The sequence below is a fragment of the Lagenorhynchus albirostris genome, chromosome 11 (assembly GCF_949774975.1).
Source record: "Lagenorhynchus albirostris chromosome 11, mLagAlb1.1, whole genome shotgun sequence".
In the NCBI taxonomy this organism is placed as follows: Eukaryota; Metazoa; Chordata; class Mammalia; order Artiodactyla; family Delphinidae; genus Lagenorhynchus; species Lagenorhynchus albirostris.
In genome coordinates this window covers 93483225-93504527 of record NC_083105.1, presented here as the reverse complement: position 1 = coordinate 93504527, position 21303 = coordinate 93483225, and the positions used below count along the sequence as shown (strand labels likewise).

Here is a 21303-nt window from a genome sequence, read left to right as displayed (position 1 = left end):
GGACTGGCAGGCAAGAATGGCCAGGAGTTTCCAGAAACCGGGCACTGGATCTCCTAGAGTAGATGCTGCAAGCGGTACTGCAGGAGGGGAAGCGGCACCCTGCACACGGGAGACAAAGGAGCAGGTGTGCGAGAGGAACCAGGGAGGCGGGTCCGGAAGCCCGGCTGTACGTTAGAACCACCTGGTGCCTGAGTAGGAAATCAGAATCGGTGCCCCAGGGAACATTCTCTAAGGCTCCTTGCACCCTGCGAAGGAATGATTTTTCATTCATATTCTCATCTTCTCTCCGTCTTTCTGTCTGTCTGTGTCTGTCTTACACGCACGCGCACACACACACGTGCACTGGGCTGGCTCTTGCACACACAGAGCAGCAGGGAGCACGGCTTTCCCTGGCAGCAGCTTTGTCCTCCAGCTGCATCTGGGCTGGAGCCCAGCGGCACCGAGGAACCCGGCGGGAGCACAGGGAGGGGGTCCTTGCCTCCACACCCACGTCATCCCCACCCCTGACTCCAGTACCAAAGGAGAATAGGACCCAGGGCCTTAAACATATCCATCCCTTCTCCCATGGAAACGGGAGGCTTTCACAAAGACCAATAACCCACCAGCCTGCAGGCGCTAAACTCAGATTTTCACACACGGCATTCATTTTGTAGAAGATTAACCCTGAATTGCCTATGTTACTGGCAGGCAACATGGTGCAAATGACCGAAAACCAAGAAAAAGGCCAAATTGATTTCTATTTGCCATCCGAAGGCTTGACATTCTGTGAACTCATAATGCTGAATTCCTTCCCAAAATGTCTGTTTGCCACCATTTAGAGGCAGGACTAGGACAGAGATGTACACGGAGCAGGTTGCAGCCGGCACTTGTCTGCTGGACAGCAGGTTGGCCCATCGCCACGACTGTGACACCCAAGGAAGCCCGGGAGGGGCCCGCCCGCGGGCAGGCTGGCTGACCTCCACACCAAGAAGTCTCAAAAACTCCCCGGAGTCCAGACAGAACTTCCCAGGGTGGAGAGCAGTTGTCGCTCTCCGGTTCTCCCCGGAAGTCTGCCAAAACCGTGGATGACTCCATCCTTGTCATCGGCCGGGCTGGGAAGCGGGGCGGGCGGTGGGCGCCCCCCTCTCCAGGGACTACAGTCAGATTGGCATTCTGTTTGCACAAGTCCCGTCCCCAGGGTCTAGGAAGGGGAAACTCCTTAGGGCCCTTTCCTTTCCTCCCTCCCTCTCCCATAATAACGCAAGGATCCCGGCCCCAGGTCTCTCCGGATTGCCCCTTCAGGAGCCCCTTCAGGACCGATTTAGAAGCGCTCCCCACTCCCCGAGGGCATCCTGGGCCCCTGCGTGTCACACAGTTCACTCTGTCTCCCTCGTTACGCAGACACAAACACACCCAAGCTTCTACACCGTCCCTGCTGTGTGTGCTACAGCCAGGGTGGAGCACTGCTGAGGAATAGGTGGGGGTAGGCATCTGTGTGGGAGAAACAGACAATGGGGAAGGCCAGCAAGGAGCATCACTTCTTCTCTTTCCTGCCCTACCGAGAACCCCCGGGCACTGCTCCTAGGGTGTGGACGGCAGAGGTGAGGGAGCTAAGTTCCAGGCACTTTATATACTTTGCCTCATCTAACCTTCACGTAACCTGCACTTCACACAACCGTTCCGGAAGCCCAGGGCCTTATCCAACGTCACTCGACGGCAAAGCAGCAGTCAGGATTCTGAACCCAAGTCCCTTCGATGCCAAGGACCTGGCCCTTGATTCTCGTGGGCTTCTGATGTGGGCAGAGCTAATGGGGCTTCGGTCCCTCCCTCCAGAGGCACTATTCAAAATCCGGGTTGGCTTTGGTTTAAAAACCACAGCAGTTCCAGCCTAGAAATCCTAAAGATGCTGGCCCCAAGGCATCTTGGAAAGGCACTGCCTGACACCCAGTAGAAAATACAAAGCTCCCATCGGGAGGGAAGGCTAAGGAGGGAATCCGAAAAGGTTATCTCCACCGACTGTCCCTTCTGTTGGGAGGGGAGGGGGATCCTCTCAGAAACCTTAAGAAACCCTCACTCTGGGGTCCCAAAGGAGAATTCATCTCTGGCTAGAAATTGTCCTCAGGGCCTCAGACAAGAGTCAAGGAGTCAGCTGAGGTGGACTGGGAGAGGGCTGAGGTAGTAGCCTGAGTGTTAAAGCCAGCGTTCCTTTGTGCCCATTTCATCTGAATCGCATCCACCGCTTTCAAAGCACTTGAATCCCCCCACTCCCGAGCGGCCGTGCTGGCTGGCTCAGCTCAAGTCTCAGCTCCTGGCTTGTCAGCTCTTGGAGACACAGGCATGATGCCTGATTCCACAGCGAAGAGAGCCCGGCGCCCTGCACGTGACCTCAAGCCTTCATAAACATTCTGTAAATGAAGCCACGAGGCTGGTTGATCCTGGAAGAACACGGGAGCTGGGGTATCAAGGAGTTCTTCCCCACACCCCACCCGCTTCCAGAGACAGGTAAGTGGAGCAATACTCGCCAGGGTGTGCCCTGGACACGGGGTCTAGACAGGGGTTCTGAACCTGGCGTCCACGCCATCCATCCTAATCCTCTGAGCGGAATTTGGGGAGTTTGCATGAAAGTGGGTTTTTCTAGGAAGAGGGTCCAGAGCACACGTTTTAGGAATCGCTGATCACGTGCATGTGTGGACCAGGAGTGGGAAGGGCGGTGACAAAGATGAAGCGGGGTGGCAGCAGGGCCTGCGGCGGCTGTAAAGGGGGCTGTTCCGGGCACCACAGCTGCAGAGCCAACCCTGGAGGAACACCTCCCCAGCCCTCAGCCACGAGCACAGCCCCCGAGAGGCAGGCAGAGCACTTCAGTCCCCACCTTGTCGAGGACGGAACACAGGCTGAGTTCAAGTCCCCCCAGGTGAGAGGCCATCACACTTCCAGGTCATCGCCAGAGCCGGCAGCCACTGTCCATCACTCCCTTTTGAGCACCGTCTATGCAACTCACCCCATTCTTCTGTTGAAAAGGTAGGATCTCTGGGGAAGTCAAATCTAAAGCTTTCATTACTTTTTCTTAATTACACAGATCAGTCTCCCACAGCCTGCCAGGCCCATCCTTCTCAGAAAACCACAGCTCTGATAGGGTTTGCTCTTTAAAAAGCCACTTTGATGGTTACTTCAAGGTGTTGGGAACTGACTGTTAAGTTCAATATTTTTTCCAATGTAACATTTATGCTTATGAGTTTGTAATTTCCAGCCATCATCTCTTTTTTAAAAAGGTTAGGAGCTAGCCCTCAGATGTCTTTCCAGTCCTCTGTGATTTTCTCAAATGGCAGGCTTTGCCCTGCAGTGTTTCAAAATCCCCCCCAACTTTAACTCGGTTTTGTGCTCCCTAACCCATGCTAGAATCCAGATTATACACACCCATACACACACGTACCCACAAACACCCACACGTGTGACTGTATGTGAGTAACCAGTTCCCAGCTACATCCTAGGAAAGTAAGGATATACCTCTAGCCCTTATGGTGATCACTTTTACCCCTTTACCTTTATCTGATTCCTGATATAATTAAAATTCTCATTTTTTAATTTCCTACCTCGTCTTTTCTGAATGTGACAATAATTCACTTTATTGTGGAAATTTTATAAAAAGAAAAATATAAAGAAGTAAAACGATAATTCCCTTGTCCCAAATTCTTCTATCTTTTGCACAATATGTTGACCTGACCTTTCCAGGTTTCACAACCTTCACTTTTTCTAAATAGGCTCACCTGCCCACCAAAGTCATTTTTCTTCTTAGAGTAAATTCTAAGAAGAAAATTTATCCTATCAGGTTTCCTCCAGGCGTCCTCAACCAAGGTAACAAGCATCTCTCCTCGGCTCTCTCAAGGTAGAGGCAAAGAAGAAAGAGCTCTGGATTTGGGATTCAGAAAAGCTGAGATGGAGTTCCATCTCTTTATTTTCTTCTCAACTATACACTTTTGTATAATCACTAGAGCACTTTGTACCTCAATTTCTTCATCTGTAAAATGGGGATAAGAGTTCCTGCCCAGAATTCCTCCTACACTGGGACTATCAAAAAATGTGTTGGGGAAAAAAACATATGAGAGGGACTTCCCTGGTGGCACAGTGGTTAAGAATCCGCCTGCCAATGCAGGGGACACGGGTTTGATTCCTGGTCCGGGAAGACCCCACATGCCACGGAGCAACTAAGCCCGTGCGCCATAACTCCTGAGCCTGTGCTCTAGAGCCCGCGGGCCACAACTACGGAAGCCCATGCTCCACAACTACTAAAGCCCGCGTGCCTAGAGCCCGTGCTCCGCAATAAGAGAAGCCACCGCAATGAGAAGCCCATACACCACAATGAAGAGTAGACCCCACGCGCCGCAACTAGAGAAAGCCCATGCACAGCAATGAAGACCCAACGCAGCCAAAAATAAATAAATAAATTTATTAGAAAAAAAACACATGAGAAAGCCCTCAGTAAACTATAAAGCATTCCAGGAATGTAAGTGATTGTTACTATTAGAAACAACTTGGTTTGTCTTGGCCTCTGTTCCCTCCTTTCACTGAAAACTTCCCTTTCTTGCTCAAATTTTGTTCGTTTGTGTGCAGGTTTCCTTACAGCTTTTCGTTTTTTCCTCTCTTTGATCAGTTCGCGGTCATTCTGCCCAAAGCTCACTTTAGCGTTTACATCCTTGGTTAACTGGTGCTTATCTGTGGGTATCTTCTGCATTTTTTTTTTTTTTTGTACTTAGAATTCACATTCTCTCAATATTCTAGGAACATGTCAGCTCTTGTCCATACTTTCTTCTCCTGCCATCTATAATATGATAAGATATTCAAAGAAGTCAAAGCCAGTCTTGATCTGGAGGGCCCTAAGCCAGAAATGACTGCCCCACACATGGGACAACTACGCATTACACCCTCACCACCAAACTGGCTCTGACTCGGTTGGGCCCAGGGGCTGTCATAGTAGTTACTACTTATTGAATGCTCACTCTGTGACACGTACTGTTCAAAGTGAAATAACTCACTTAATTCTCACAACGACTGAAAGGCCGTCACCTTCTACGTAAGGAATCTGGGGTACAGAGAAGTGAAGCATCTGCCCAGTAAACTAAAGGAGCTGAACAGAAACGCTGGCTGTCTGACTCCGGAGTGCTTGTTTTCAACCGCTGTTTTCTGGACCTGCCACCGTGTTAGACTGTGGTAAGAGAGGATGAGGGGGGTGCAGTCCAGCAGGCTGCCAGGGACCCCTGAAGTGCCACTGGCACCGATGGTGGCCAGGAAACCTTAAGGAACCAAAAGAGGGCGACAGCAAGCAGTAGAGAAGCACAGCCCACTCCACCCACGGCAAAACTCAACAATGAGGACACTAACACATTCCCAGGCTTTTCTGGAAGCTGGTCCTGGGTGGGTCCTACATCTGAGGAGCCCTTCGGGAGCGTGGTCCTAACCACCCTGCAAATTCTGCTGTGCACGCTCTTCTCTTTGCTCCACCATCCGAGAACCGGACACACAATATGTTTCTTCTAAGTGTCTGACCGCTCAAGTCAACCATAAAAATTTACTACAAAGCTGTGGAGCATAAAGCTTAAGAGCATGAGTGAGCTCCAGCCAGACGGCTGGGTTCAAATCCTGGCTCTGCCACTTGAGCTACGCGAGTTTTAACTTCTCCGTGGCCTCAGTATCCTCGCCCATAAAATGTAGGTAATAACTATTCATGCCTCTGAGGAGGTTGGGACCGTCAGATTCATTCATGCATGGAAGCACTGAACACAGAGCTTGTAGGTGCTCACACCACGCCACCAGGTATTTGGTACATGCCCGCCCCCTGCCGGCGCTCTGCTGGGCGCACACGGGGTAGCGGGCAGAGGTGCTTTCTGCCCTTGAGAAATTCGCATCATGCGATGGATAGGATGGAGACACAGCAAGAGTCATTTCAAACCAGGGCACCGTGGGAGCGGGAAGAGGGCAGTGACTCCAGCCTGGGGGGGCCAGGAAGACCTGGAGCACAATCTTGAAGGCGGAACAGGAGAGCGGCGGGCGGGCGACGGCGGGGAGGGCGCCGCACCCAGAGCGAGAGGCGTGAGCAAAGGCCAGGAGCGTGAGACCGCCTTTCACGTTAGCCTTCTCCTCCGATTGCGTCGCCATCTCCATCTGCCCCCTTCTCGGACCGTGTAACAAGAAAAGATAAGCCTGGAAAAAATGGTCCTACACATAGAGCTGGAAAGATTAGTTTGCTCTCCTTTCTGACAAGCCTTTGTCTAGTTTTCTAGATAAATACTGTGAAACAGAACCTGAGGAGAAGACAGAGACCAAAGACTTAAAAACCACAGGTCTCAGTGCCTGGTGCGCTGCCCTGCACTCCGAACGCCGGGGCCTCGGCTGCCTGCTCCCACCCCAGTCAGATCCCCCCTCTTCTCCTGCCCACGGGGAGTGCGTGGACGGCACTGGAGGCCGTTGCAAAGCTGTGATGTTGAGCAGGATGGAGTTACTAACAACGATCCTGCACGTGTGCGTATGAAACTCGCGGTTTGAGGGGATTCTTTACGTTTCCTCATTTGACCCACAACACAATCACTGTCTCCCCCTAAAGACCTCATTTTACAGGTGAGGACGCAAGTTCAGCGAGATTGGGTAACTTGCCCCAAGTCCCTCAGCGCCCACGGCGCTGACCTGGCGCTGAGATGGGACCTGGCTTCCCGGCCCCTCGGCCAGTGTTCCTCCCTCAATACCACTTTGCTTCAAATTACTGAAAAGTAGTTTTACAATATGCATGTGATAAGGGTAAGGTACCAGAACTCCCTGTGGCACCAAGACACAACCTCTTTGCTTTTTTTTTTTTTTGCGGTACGCGAGCCTCTCACTGTTGTGGCCTCTCCCGTTGCGGAGCACAGGCTCCGGACGCGCAGGCCCAGCGGCCACGGCTCATGGGCCCAGCCGCTCCGCGGCATGTGGCATCTTCCCGGACTGGGGCACGAACCCGTGTCCCCTGCACCGGCAGGCGGACTCTCAACCACTGCGCCACCAGGGAAGCCCCCACAACCTCTTTTCTTAAATAGAAAAACAAAGATATAGGAAATTGATCCTTTGTCTTGTATGTTTATTTTATTAAAAAAAAAAAAACCTGCCCTCTGAGTCAATAGTTAATGCAGATATTTGAAACAAAACGAGTTCCCTTTTGGGAATGAAGCAAGTGTATCTCATAGAACAATAATAGTGGGTTCCCTCACTAATAAAAACACAACTACGAAGCAGGATTCTTGACCACCATTCTCTTACTTTAACCATTAGGCTCCACTCAAAGTGGTAGTTTACAAATGGGTTTGAGAAAGAAATAGATAAGAGAAAATGGGTAATCATCAAAATGTCCAAGGTTAAGTGAGCGGAGGCCTGTTTCCTCTTAAAGGAAGTAGAGTCTTCAAGTTGGAGGTGAAGTATATTTACAGAATGGTAGGAACAGGCTAAGAAGATGGTGCCCAAGCCTTAACCATCATGTGAAATCAAAGAGATGCTGATTGCCAGTGCCATGGCTTTCTCACCTTCTGTCCTCACCAAATTAAATTACGGTCCAGAAACTGGCTATTTTATAGGATGCGTTTTTCCACTTGAAAACAACTTTGCCTTTGGCCAAGAGCAAAGCCTAAAGAGGAGGGAGCTAGAAGGAAGTCACTTTAGCTGAACTTTCAGAGTACGTGCTGTTTCCCGGGTCCTCTACACATAAACCCTCACCTCCTTTAACATGGAGGCGGCTCTGTAGAATTTAAAGAGCCAGGGGTTAGAACCAGAGCACCTTAGCTGGACTCCTGGCTTGCTGCTTACAGCCATGCGCTCTTGTCCTCTCGAATCCTCACTCTGTTCATCTGAGAAACAAAATAATGTCAGCCTTCTGGTAAAGACTGAATGAGATAACATATGTTAATGTAACCCAGAATATGATATATATATATATAATGGAACCATGCATATCTATTGCCGATTCAAGGCCCAATTTCAACAGAAAATTGAAATTGTCTTAAGCAAAAATGAGGCAATTCCTTTTAGATCATTATTATATTTAAACTAACAGCAATAATTCTTAGTATTTTCATTCCACCATTTATCTCCAAAATGATCTATAATTTCTGGCTACCTAATGCCAGGACCTTCTCACACCCTTCCCTAACCTGTAACTGAGGTTACGCAAACTGAGGTACATACACACAGATTTAGCGATAAATGAGACGCCCTGCTAGGGTGGTGAAAAGACCGTACAGAATTTTCAGAGTCAACTCTGAATTTTATCTTGAAATCAAAGCATCTCTGCGAAGAGATACAGAATAAAAAGGAGAAGGTGAGTAACCATTATCCTATTTATTACACAAAGCCCAGAACAGTGAAGGTAACTGAGGGACATGAGATGAAAAAGCCCTCCTAGGGGTTTGCCCCAAAAGCCAGCATGAGAAAGGTGCTACAAACAGAGGGAAAATAAAAATAAAACCAGTACATAAACAAATGACTTGGGAGGACTTATTTCTAGCTGGGAAGGTCAAGAAAGACTTGGTGGAGGAGACAGTCTTTGAGATGGACATTGAGGGATGGACAGTATTTACGTGGAATTTGAAGGGAAGGGGGAAAGTGTAATAAGTGATGAGTGAGAGCTTTTGGAAGAAATACCCTCATTGAACACAACGTAAAATGAAGCTCAGAGAAGTGAGGCACTAAGAAATGGGTATATTTTCATTGTCGGCCTGTAGCTAGCACTAAAGACACTCTCATCCACACACAGCTTTAGTAAAGTTCACCCAAAGCATCAAGAGGTGCTTGTGTGGCAAGGAAATGGAAACATAAAAGGTATAAATATGTCAACTTTATCCCCAGTGCACGTTCATTTCCGAGTGTCATCTGTATCAGCAACCAGCATTTCTGAGCAGTGCCCGTGTGCAGAGAGCATTCTGCTAAGCACAGAGGACATAAGGTGACATAAAGCAGGAAAAATGTTCTCATGGAAAACTGACAAATTAATCAACAAACAAATGTGATTTCTCTTCTATGTGGAGGCTCTATGAAAACCCATCCAGTAGTTTTTTCTCCAAAAAGCCAAGGGGTCAGCAGGTTCCTACCAAGAAAGACCTTCCAAATCTGAGCACCTGTATTTGGTCAGGGTCAGATTTCTTCCACAGTCTCTCTTCCTCTGTGAGCTGAAGGAAAAACCAGGATACAGGCGTAAAAAGAACCAGAACAGGACTGAAATGTGTTCTCCTTCCCATTAAGCCCAGCAACAATCCTGGAGTTTCTAACAAGGTGATCAAAAGGAGAGCCACAAACCCTGAAGACATCAATTCTGGTCCCATGGAATGTGTGGTCTGCGTGGTGAGAAATGCAAGGGGAGAGGCTGCAGTATCTCAGTGAGTTGGATGTTTTGCTTCCATAGGGTCAGCCAGTAGACATTTGGAAATGCAGATCAGGGAGTACACTGCATAGGTTTCTCCTAGACATTCAGCGGCTCACACCCCTGCATATCCCACCAAACTCCACCGTGGCTCCAAACCACACTCACAAGCTTGCACACGTCCACAACAGAACTAGTATTTTTACTTTCTTACGGTTTGTCTTTCCAAAGGAACACAGATCCATAAATCTGCTTTTTTCCCCTCGTCTCTGTACATTTGGGTTCATCTTTATTTTTAAATGGGGAAGGGAGAGAGTCAAAAAGGAAGGAGAAAACGATTAACCCAGCCAGCCTGATAGTCAGTGATTAACGTAACAGTCACAGAAGGTCGAAGCTTAATGCCTCCCACCCTCTTCCTCCTATTCATGCCTTTAATACTCGATTTCAGGCACTGAGAGGGAGAAGACCGGGGCTGGTGGATCCCAACTGGCACTAAGATAATTGTACCATGCACACCCCTCACCAGTCAATCAGGGTCTGCTTAGCCAGCCCCGTTTTTGAATAGTTTTCCTACATTTACAGTGTTACAAAGGAGTGAAATGAGGCTTCCTCTCCAAAACAAGAAATGGGGCACCCTCAATAAAGACTAAGGGGAACAGAGGATGTTTGTGGAACCAACGGCCGCTCGCCCTACTTCCCAGCCACACCTGTTTCAAGGGTGTCTGGGAAAGCAGCCCCGACTTCCCTAACTCTCCACCCCAGCCTGTGTCACTGGCGAGAGCGCTCAGCAGCGAGGTAGATACAGCTCTGCTCTTAACTGCACAGCAGTTCCACCATTGGTGTGCACTCTGTACGCTGAATCCCCTCCTATTCCAGCCACGTCTTTTGACCCCTAACTCAGGGACCCTCATGCTACTCATGGGACGGTTTAACGGCGACAGGGTCTCAGTCTACACATCCAAATGCTAGGACTGCACGATGCTGTGAACTAACAGGGGCCTTGTCAATCATCTTGCCCAGTGGTTTTCAAATATGGCCACACATGAGACTCCCTGGGAAACGTTTTTAAACGACCACTGCCTGACCTGACTGCCTCCCTGAAAGATTTTAATTTAACTGTTTGGGGTACGGCCTGGGCATGGATATCCCATGTCCACGGGATGTTGCTGTTTAGTTGTTTGTATTTATTCTTGCCGAAGCTCTGCAGGTGATTGTGTTATTGACCTGGGGTTAAGAAGCACTGCTTTAGCCTGTCTTGCTGTTCCAGAAATGAGGAAATCAACAGCCAGTGGCCATGGCTTAAACCATGGTCCCAAAGTAAGATAACACAAGCAGAAACAAAAAGGAGCTTCCAACTCCCAAGACCACCACCTACCCCATCATCAGGCAGGCAGCTACCGGATACCCTGGGGAAACTTAACATTTTAAAGACCCATTGCACATCCAGGGAGTATGCGATACCCGGGGCTCAGAAGATGTGGGGATGAGCAAACGCTCACCACTGGCTGACTTAGGGGTCAGGCATCCCAAAGGGACAAGTGGGGCAGGGCAATGGAGGGGAAAGTACTGAAAGGAGATTCAGTGGACATGGCTCTGCCACGTGTACACGACTTTAGACCACGTGGCTAACCTTAGACCTATTTTCACAGCTTCAAAATGGTGGCTGTGGAAAACAGATAATCTCCAAGGTGCTGTCAGCATTAATATTCTTTTTTTTTTTTAATTTTATTTATTTTTGGCTGTGTTGGGTCTTCATTGCTGCGCGCGGGCTTTCTCTAGTTGCAGCGAGCAGGGGCTACTCTTCGTTGCGGTGCGCGGGCTTCTCATTGCGGTGGCTTCTCTTGTTGCGGAGCACGGGCTCTAGGCGCGTGGGCTTCAGTAGCTGTGGCTCACGGGCTCAGTAGTTGTGGCGCACGGCCTTAGTTGCTCCGCGGCGTGTGGGATCTTCCCGGACCAGGGCTCAAACCCGTGTCCCCTGCATTGGCAGGCGGATTTTTAACCACTGCGCCACCAGGGAAGTCCAGCATTAATATTCTTATTATCCCAGGTCTCCCTCACACACACATACACACACACACACACACACACACACACATACACACACACGCATTACTTACCTAAACGCACAGACACATTTATGTATTTAAGATTATTTTTGACTAGTGTTTGGTAGGGAAGTCCCTGCACAAACATGTCCCTATGTACACAAGTCTAGGTGGCGTGCGTGCGTGTATTTGGATGCACACAAGAAACCCTGATCTCTAATCCAAAGACACCAGCTACCAGTGACCAGACTAAGGCCCCCTGAAGGTGGGAGGATTGATCCAGAACATCTGGACATTCTCACAGAGTACAGTGGGCTTTGGGAAAAGGAGTAAAGACATCAGCTAAGCTTCAGGTTTCTCCCAAGCCTCTCTTCTCCCCTCCCTGAACAATGCAGCTTTCATCCAGCCATTGTTTTGGAGTCCCGCCTCTCCAAAAGAAACAAGACCTGACTTCCTAAGAAATTCTAACCAGCTGAAGCCCTGAGAGGGTCTATACAAAGATTCATAAGAAATTCAGACTTGACATTTCTTTCTAAAGATGGAAATTTACAGTCTGAATGAGGCAATGAGCAAAGCCACAGAGGATGGCGTGTGTGAAGCACAGTTTGGCTGTTAGGAGTCGAGTGAGTTCACCTCAAAACCTTAAACTCTCCTGATCTAAGAAGCTCTCCACGACAGATGACAAACACCGCCTCCCCTCCCCCTTAAAAGGCCGGACCCCAGCAGGGCCAAAGCCTGGGCCTCTCTTTCCTCCCAGGCCTGCCACTCCCTCGGGTCTGGCCTCCTCCTCACCCCCTCCCCACCCCTCTAAGCACAGCCTTGTCACTATGCCTCCACCGTCCTGTCCCTTAAGTCACCTTGAAATTAACATCCCACCACCCAGTGATGGCATCTGCTCATCCACATACCTTCAGACTCAGGATACTCTCTTTACATGCAGGTGGGTCTTTAAAAAGTCTTCAGGCCAAGCTTAGGTTCCTTTTGCTAATGAAATGAATACAGACCACCATATACAGAGAAATGGTGAAAGTGGGGGGAAAAGGGTAGAAGGATGGGGAACAGAAACAGGTGCAAATAAAACTTAGGGGAACATTCATTTCCAATCCATCTCCCCTTAGGCACCACTGCTACAGTCTAATGAAGTGGTAGCCAAAGGTGTCTTCCTAGCATCTCTACACCTGGGCATCCCCATGAAGAATACTTCTGAAACAAGAGGCCATCTCATAAGGCTACCAGAACATTTTGTGAATGCCCCGGGAGTAACTATGCCCCTTTTCTTCCAACACTCCCCTTCGCCATGAAAGAAAGCAGCTAGTGTCCAGATGGCATGGCATCTCTCTGCCTCCCTACTCTAGAAACACATGGGGCTAGGTTGGGTCCTCATTCCCAGTAGCTTGGCCCGGGCTAGGATCCAGCTCTCTCCTTGACTACAAACCGACTAACAGCTGTCCCTTTCTTTATAATGGCCATCAACAAAGTTAGTTGCAAGCCAGTGGCCTAAAATGAAAATTGTATCATTTGCTCCTTCCAGAGGCAAGCCTAATAAACAGGGCTAGCATTCATTAACTGTAGAAACACCAAAGCAGCAATGAGAGCCTCTTTCCTCTTCTTTCAACAAGACCCTGACTTCCTCCTCTGGCCTCGGATTTGGAATCTGAAATTCCTCATCAGTGAACCGGCACATTCCTGTGTTGATCTTCTCCCCAAGTTAAGGGAGGCGAGGAAGCACGGGAGGCTCGCCCCTTCACACCACTTGCCTCTCCATCCTCCTAAGATGACCATTCTCTCCTTCTTCTATAAAACTCCTAATTATTTTTCAAGATGTAGTTTGAATGTCAACCCCTCCACGAAGCCCACCTCCTTCTCCCAGGCTGCTCTCTCTTACAGCTCTTACCTAAGGATATGGTGGTCTCTTTACATGTCTCCCCCATTAAATCATGAGTTACTGGAAGGCAAGGACCAGAGCTAATTCTTTTTCATAAGTCAGTGCTTGACAAATATTGGTCCTTAACAAATGTTTGTTGAATAATTGAGGAGAGCAGAAGTCATAAAAATAAAGTTAAAGAAGAGATAGTGTGAAAGAAAAGAGACCAAGAGATACTAATAAAGAAACACAGAAGCAGGAGTTCATAAAAAGAGGGAGAAGAATCGGTTATGAGAAGGGCCAGCATAAGAAGGCATGGAGGATGGGAGGGGAAGAGGCAAACGACACATGTGGGTGGGAGAGTGAGGGAAGAGAGGACACAGGTGAACTTAAACACACAGGTCCCTTTCTAATTTTTCTTTTCTACTTTTAAGAGCAAAGCAGAAATGCTGGAAGTCCCCAAAGCAGAAATATACGTGGAGCTGCCAGTGTTAACCATGATATAGAATTAGGTTCAGGAATGACGTAGACCCATGATGCATGGTCCAGTAACTTTGGCATCACCTGGCAGATTGTTAGAAATGCGGAATCTCGGGTACCACCCCAGACCTGGTGATTCAGAATGGACATTGGTTTTTTTTGTTTTTTTTGTTTTTTTGCGGTACGCGGGCCTCTCACTGCTGTGGCCTCTCCCGTTGCGGAGCAACAGGCTCCGGACGCGCAGGCTCAGCGGCCATGGCTCACAGGCCCAGCCGCTCCGCAGCATGTGGGATCTTCCCGGCCCGGGGCACAAACCCGTGTCCCCTGCATTGGCAGGCGGACTCTCAACCACTGAGCCACCAGGGAAGCCCCAGAATGGACATTTTTAACTAGGTCCCCAGGTGATTCCTATTTACAATAAAGTTTGAGAAGCACTGATATAGATGTCCGAAATCCACAAATAACCTCCAAGAACGTCTCATTCTATTCAATGGTGTGGTGCACAGAGACTCGGCACTAAGCAACTGCCCCAACCTTAACCAAATCACTTAATCTCCCTGGATCTCAGTTTCTTCATCTATTAAATGAGAAGTCCGGAGGAGATGCTTTCAAAAGTGCCACAGGGCTCTCAAATCCTTGATCTCATCTAACAAGGTAACTGCAAACCATTCCTGTACCCACCAGAACAAACAACAAATAGCATCTTTCACTAATCAATATTTCCCTTCTCTCCGTTCATTCATCCATAGACATACCATTAACAGCCACAGGTGCATGGTAGGAACCCATCTCCTCTGAGTTAGGCCTGCTCCTTCACATTCTGTTCTATTTTCTGCAGCCTTCTGAAAGATAGTATCAATTCAACCACTAATCTACTCTCCCTGGAGACACTTCTTGTGGTTGCAAAGAAGAGATGCACTTTAATAAATGTGAACAATTCATTAGACCAATAACTCTTTGGATCCATATTTATTTACAGGGAGATGATACCAGGATATCGTGCATACCATGTATGCACGGTAGCAGAGTAGTTTACTGAAAGGAAGAAATTTCTAGAATTCTTAAGGAGGGTGCAGAACAGCAGTGAAGAAAAGGAGCTTATCCACTCCTGACCCCAACAAGTTACTCGAGATGAGCTGTTTTGTACTCTCCATCATTATGGACAGAAGGTCAAGGTCATCGTTCAGAACAATAGTTTCCCAACCTTTAGAATGATGAGTTCCACCTGGCTCCTAGAGGCTGCTTTTTTGCTCTGGTTTCTTAACACATAACCTGTCCTTTCCCCCACCTCCTTCTCTAGTTCATAGTCTATAAATATTAACTAAATTTCTGCTTTAGCCTGTCAGTACTAGTGGCTGTGTCGCCTCCATTTTCATATTCTTGAACAAGAAAATAGGAAAAAAGAAAAAAAAAAGAGCCCTGCATCCTGGATTCCTCATATTCGTGGAGGTAACGGGAGAAGGTTTTACAAGGTGACGATGATGTGGCCAAGGGCTGCATCAGCTCAGTCCTGTTTCTCCATTCATCCCACCAACCAATTTTAGTGCACGTGTCCACCTCCCAGGTACCCGCTGCCCCTCCCCACACAAGGCTGGATGTGTGGACACGAAGGGCAAGGGAGACCGTCAAGGTTCTGAAGCCATCTTTCTGGAAGTGAAGCAGGAATACAAAATCAAGGTACCTGCTGTTCATCCCTTCACCAGAGGAAGTCTCTCTTCCCGCTCAGCCTAAAAGAAAGGCACTGGGTGTGCAAAGTAGTGACTAGAGGAATATTTTCTCTTCCTCCTCCTTTTCTGTCATTTTGCCTTCTTACTTACTCTCTTTACCTCTATCTACCCCCCGATATATTATACATTTACAGTGGCAAAACAAGGCTCTTCAGAGAGACAGGCTTCCCAGGGATGGAACCAATGGAGAGAAGGCACTAGACACCCCGGGGCACACCCTGCTCCTCTCCTTCCTTTCAGCATCTGTCTCTAAGCTGCCATATCATCGTGTTCACAGACCCATCATGCTTCGCTACACCTGAAACACAGGCACAGAAGACACCACGTCGTTCAGCTTCTCTTGAAATCACCAACCTAACACCTTCAACCGTGCTTTCCTGGGGAGTCTTTATTTCCTATTAATTTCTTTTTTCTTAATTGCACATCATGGAGGCACCTCGACCGAAAGTAAATGTACTCTTCCTCCCACCAGCAGCCACATTTCTCTGCCATGTGCCCACACCAGCAGGGGGGCGGCAGGAGGGGAGAAGACAAAATAGAACCCGGTCAGCTCTTTATGCTGTGAGGGAAAAAACGGGGAGAGAACAACGGCCCTGAGGCTGCCCAGAGCACCACTGAGTCACAGCCTCATGGCGTCCACTCACGAGGACAGGGGCAGCCGCCACCTCCCAAGGTCTCCAAAACGGCTTTGGATGTGGAAAGACACAGACCACCTGTGGCGATTCCGCCTTGAATCCCAACAAGCACTTTCTGGATGGAGTCCATTCTTTCCTCTTTGTGGCTTTCCCACCGCCTAGTCCTCTTTCTCCCCTTTCAATGTCTTGTCCTTTGCCCAGTCTTAGAGCCAACTAACAATGGCCTGGAACCTGGCTTCACCCCATTAGCATTCAAGGCAAACGGGGCTGAGACTCTGTCGAAAGGCCTCCTGGCAACCTCGTCACCAATCCACATGATGACTGGTGTAGAGCACCGTCGTGGCCCCAGGAAGGCAAACAGGGCAATGCCCTTGGAGACGCACCTCACCCTGCTCATCCTACCTATGGAATCGTGGCGCATGGGGCTGCTTTTTTCACCCACACCTCTGTTCTATTTTTAAGTAAAATTCAGAGTTCATCCTCCCACTTGAAGGAGTAGAAGCAGATGGGGAATGAGCTCAGGGGTCTCAGGTGAGCACACACTGGATCACCTCAGCTATCTGTAGACATGGCGAGCACACACTGGATCACCTCAGCTATCTGTAGACACGGCTCAAAGTGGGATCCCAACCCGCCACTCAGATGACACCATGGTTACAGATGAGTGCTGAAGCAAGAAACGCTCAAGAGAATGAAACCTGGGGGAGGGGAGTAGTGAATTGGATGCTATCCATCCTTTCTGGACGATGAAGAACTCTCTTCTACCGTGATGTTGAGTGACAAGGACCTTCAACGTCTTCCCCAATATCCCTGTAGTATTTTGGATTGTTTCAAAGTATTATAAAAAATACTGGAGAAATGATTTAGGGGGAGAATACTTTCAGGAAGATTATTGGTGCAAGTGATTCTGCCACACTGTTTGGAAGATCTTGATCTCAACCTGATTCCTGCCCTTGGGTGCCTTCGGAGTTTGGGGACATACGGTCAGTGGACAAGGTGACGAGTAACCAGCTCACCACCTAGCCCTGCAGCCCGCGGGCGACCTGATTTCCTCGGAGTTGTCTTGGATTGCATGAGCGGCTAGCTGAAGAGCCATTAGCTAAGTCTTTTCCATTTCTCCTGCTATTTCTCTTTTCAAGTGCATGAATATACCACCTAGCCACATTGCACATGCTGTAGAATTTGCTGAGAGGGAGAAAAATGTAAGTATTAATTCTCTTTGGAGGGTCCAAGGCTAACACATGCAAACGGCACATCTCTTTGTTTAACACAAAGACTCACGTGTCGAATTCTGCACCCCTGCCACACACACAGCATTTTAGAACTCTGCAAGATAGCCATTTTGCAAGAGTGGGGAAGTAACAGTTTGCTCGGAGGATGTGTGGGTATAAATAGATGTGCAGACAGAAGGAGAAATTTATATCTCAAATATAATAGCACACCAAAAAATACAAATTAAAAGGCAGAATACTGACAGAATTCCTTCTTTCCAAGCTTAAGATTTAAGTCCTCTTAACCTGCAGCATCCTCCAATTCCAGGTGTTCTGAGGCCAGCCTGATTCCCCACCTAGACCTGTCCCTCTGCAGTAGGCCTCCCGGGATCTCTGGGCCCAGGGTCAGCACTTAGACAGCAAGTGGACTTCGGGGCAATAGCCACAGTAATCTCATTCATTATTTCATCTTTTAAAAGGCATGAGAAGGATACCTAGGAAGGTAGAGACAGGAGCTAGAGAGACATGGAAGTGGCAAAGGGGAAAAACCAGCCTGAAAAAAAGAAAAAGCTTTCTCGATTCCCATAAAAAAATCAGAGCTTTAGCTTGGGGTGAATAAATGGCTATTTAACTCGAAAATCACACAGGTCTCCCAACCCTTATGCCATCCAACATCTGTCCCTACATACATCCACCTCCACTGCCTCCAAAAAACCCAAAACCTGTTAGATGAGGAAGGAAAATAAATAACGTGGGAGATTTCCCCCTTTGTAAGAAGGCTTTTTCCCCAAACAGCATTATTTGAATATCTTGTTACCTTTTCTTCCCCCAAAAAAATCCACTTGAGGGACTTGAAGAGAGAGATAAACAAGGAATCCCTGCCCCAGGTGAGAAGAAAATGAAATAGAATTTGCCCTACCTTGGTTTGTAGAAGCCAAACCTCTAGACAGACAGATTAAGGGAGTGAGCATGTTGGGTATATCCAGTCGTGTCTTCTCGCTTGCATATCCACATAAGAAAGACGAAGGATAAATAAAAGGAAGAGCATTTAAAATCCAATTTAGCGTGAATTTTGTTCTAATCTTGTGTCTTGAAGAGATGCAAATTCAACGAAAAAAAAAAAAGATGGACTTCAAAGGTAATTCAGGGTATGGAGAGCAGCTCACAATGCAGAATCCCGAGTGATTATTCCGTTTGCATGTGAGGTTAGTGGCTGGACTATTTTTTTTTTTAATGATTCTTCTGGCAATTACGGTTTTTGATTTTTGGAGCTTTAGTGGAGGAGGCTCTGTGTAGAGAAGGGGGCCGGCTCTGTCCCTCCGTGGAGCATGGTCATTCCCAAAGCGTCCCCTTCCTAAGGGGGAAAAAGAGGCGGTCAAGGTTTGATTCGAGTGTCCCCCAGAGGGTGAGAAAAATGCATTCCGAAAAAGAGATCAATTCGTCTTAAGGAAAAGGGGGGGAAACCCTGCATTTCCCACAGAGCGCACACGAGAGGGGTTGCAAACAGCTGGTACCGGTCTACAAGTAATTCAGAAAAGGTCTGGCTATACCATTCCTGGGACAGGCATGGATGCGAGGTGGGAAAGCCAACCTGAATGGAGGAGGAGAGAGGGAGGGCGGGAGGGAGGGAGCGAGCGAAGGAGGGAAGTGGGAAGCAGGGAGGAAGGGGGGGAGAAGCGGCTCCACGTAGCAACACACACTCACTCACACGCAGAAACACAACCCCGACTTAACTCGCCAGCAAGTGCGGCCCCCAGCCCCATCTGCAGTGCTGCTGACATGTCTGTCTCGTTCTCCCCATCGTCTCCAACAGCAGCGCCTCCTCCCACCCCGGGCTCGCGCTGAATGGGTTGTGATTGTGCACCGGGTGCACACTGGGCATTCCCTGGAAGGGGCACACTGACACGCGCGCACACACGCACGCGCCCCCGCGCGCGCACTCACACTCACCCCCGCGCACACTCACGCCGCCGCCGCCGCGCTGCTGTGCAGCTCACGGGGCTTCACCTGAAACGTGTCGATTGGACGGATGGTCGCGGCGCGTGGCTCCGGCCCGGGGCACCGATGCCCAGCCTCTCTGCTCGGTAAGGGGACTAACCCCCCCCCAAAAAAAACACCAGAGAGTGCCCTATCCCTTCACCCTGAAAAACCTTTTGTAAAAAGCCACGTCCAAATGAGCAAGTGCCGGGCTCTGCAGGCTTTAAGAGCTTTACTTAATGCCAGGTTGGTTAACGGCTCCACTGCTTCGACGCTTTATCTTCCTGACACCCCCATGCCCCCCCCCCAAACTGAGACAAGAGACTCCAAGGCGAATATTTACGTACCGGCTCGGAGAGCCTGGGCGATAGCAGGGTCTCCGGAGAGGGGAGGCCGGTGGCCGAGGATGGAGGATTTTCCTTTCCTGCAAAGCAGGATTAATAATCCGTCTCGGAGGGTTTTGAAGTTCACGACTCTTCTTTGCAAAGCAAAGGAAAATGCATCCGGACGCCAGCACTTCTGGAGGGTGGTGCTCAGAAATCACCCAGCCGAGCACTTTCGATAGAGCAAAGCCCCGAGATTTCCTAGAGGTGAAGAAGCCGAAGGAAGTGGTTTTTCAAAGGGGGTGGGGGACCTGCCTTTCTCCAAAAAGGTGGGGGGTGGAGAGGCAGGCGCCCAGATTCCAGCTGGTGATGATGGGAGCCGGGGGAGGGGAAGCGGGCGGGGGCAAGTCAACCGCGCGGCGGCGGGAGAGGAAGAGGAGGAGGGGGAGGAGGGGAGAGTAAGAAAACGGGGGATTAATCACCGGGTACGGGGGCAGGGCGGGAGATCACAGGCTGCCTGGTCTGGATTTGGGTCTCACACTCAAAAACGTGCCCCCCCCCCCACACACACACACACGCACACACCCCTACCTCTCACACACTGCTCTGGTGGGAGGAGAAACCCGCGAAGCTAGGGAAGATGTTCCTGCTCCCAGAGTGTGTGTGCGCGCGTGTTCTCTTTCTCCACATCTCCCACCCCACCCCCAGACCCCTTCACCCCCTCACTCCTAATGCTAAGTCTCTGGCGGAGGCAGCTTCCCACGTCACGTGCTGGGGGAAGTGGGGTAGGAAGGGGGAGAACGCTTAGCCGAGGCCGTGGCGCCTCCTGCCGGCCGCAGTGGGGAACGGCAGCGAGGAAGGGCGGCCAAGGGGTCGGGGGAGCGAGACAGTGCCCCCGGCGGGCGGCCCCGCTCCGCTGCGGAAAGCGTCTCCAGGGCGGAGCTGCGGTTTGAGATTTACGATCCTTGCTTGATTTTCCATAAATCAGCCTTTGCTTCCTAAGTACGTGGCGTGTGCTGGACGCAGTTTAAAGCCGGGTTCTTGCCTTCAAGGGGCTTAAGATCTATTCTGAGCCCATGAGGCTGACGCGTAGAACAGGGGGAAACAAAGCAAGGTAAATGTAATTAAGGGCTACACTGTGTAGTACAGATTACATGTGTGCTTTGCTGACTGCTAGTGAAGGTTTGAAGAATTTGGAATTATTCATTAAAGTAGATCCTGTTATTTAAAGACCTTGAGAAGAAGATGATGAGACAGGTGAATAATCCCTAAATAAAACTAGATTTCAGGGCATTTAAAAACCCACCCTCTTGTAAAAAGCAAACGTCTATTCATTTCTCTCCCTCTTAAGCTGCTTTCTATTTTAACAGTACTTATCACCACCTGTAGTATTGTTTACTTTTAATATTAGTATCATTGTGGAGGCATCATTTTTATTCAGATCCGTTGTCTCTTCAGAGATACAGAATATTACAATGGTGGAGCATTTTCATTCTGGTTATGTCCTGAGCTTCTTACCCACATTCCTGAGAAGCAGCCATATAAACACACGGGTAACAATCCTGTGTGAAGTGTTTACACCTAGTAGCTGGGTGCTTTGATCTATATAGAATGGGGTCCTATAGACCAGACAGCACCCATAATACATCTGAACTAATTCTTTTATGTTTCCTGATTTTGACAGGCCGAATC

The 21303-nt window shown here is 49.1% G+C and overlaps 1 protein-coding gene across 2 annotated transcripts in view; it reads right to left on the bottom strand.

Annotated features, from left to right (window-relative positions):
- GRIN2B (glutamate ionotropic receptor NMDA type subunit 2B) overlaps window positions 1-21303 on the bottom strand; it is a 426141-nt gene that overhangs the window by 402842 nt on the left and 1996 nt on the right. For both annotated transcript variants that reach the window (XM_060165410.1, XM_060165411.1), the window contains exons 3-4: window positions 19636-19872; window positions 18231-18665 (exon numbers count right to left, since the gene is read on the bottom strand). The gene's annotated coding sequence lies outside the window, so the exon portion shown is untranslated. The remainder of the gene's footprint in view (window positions 1-18230; window positions 18666-19635; window positions 19873-21303) is intronic.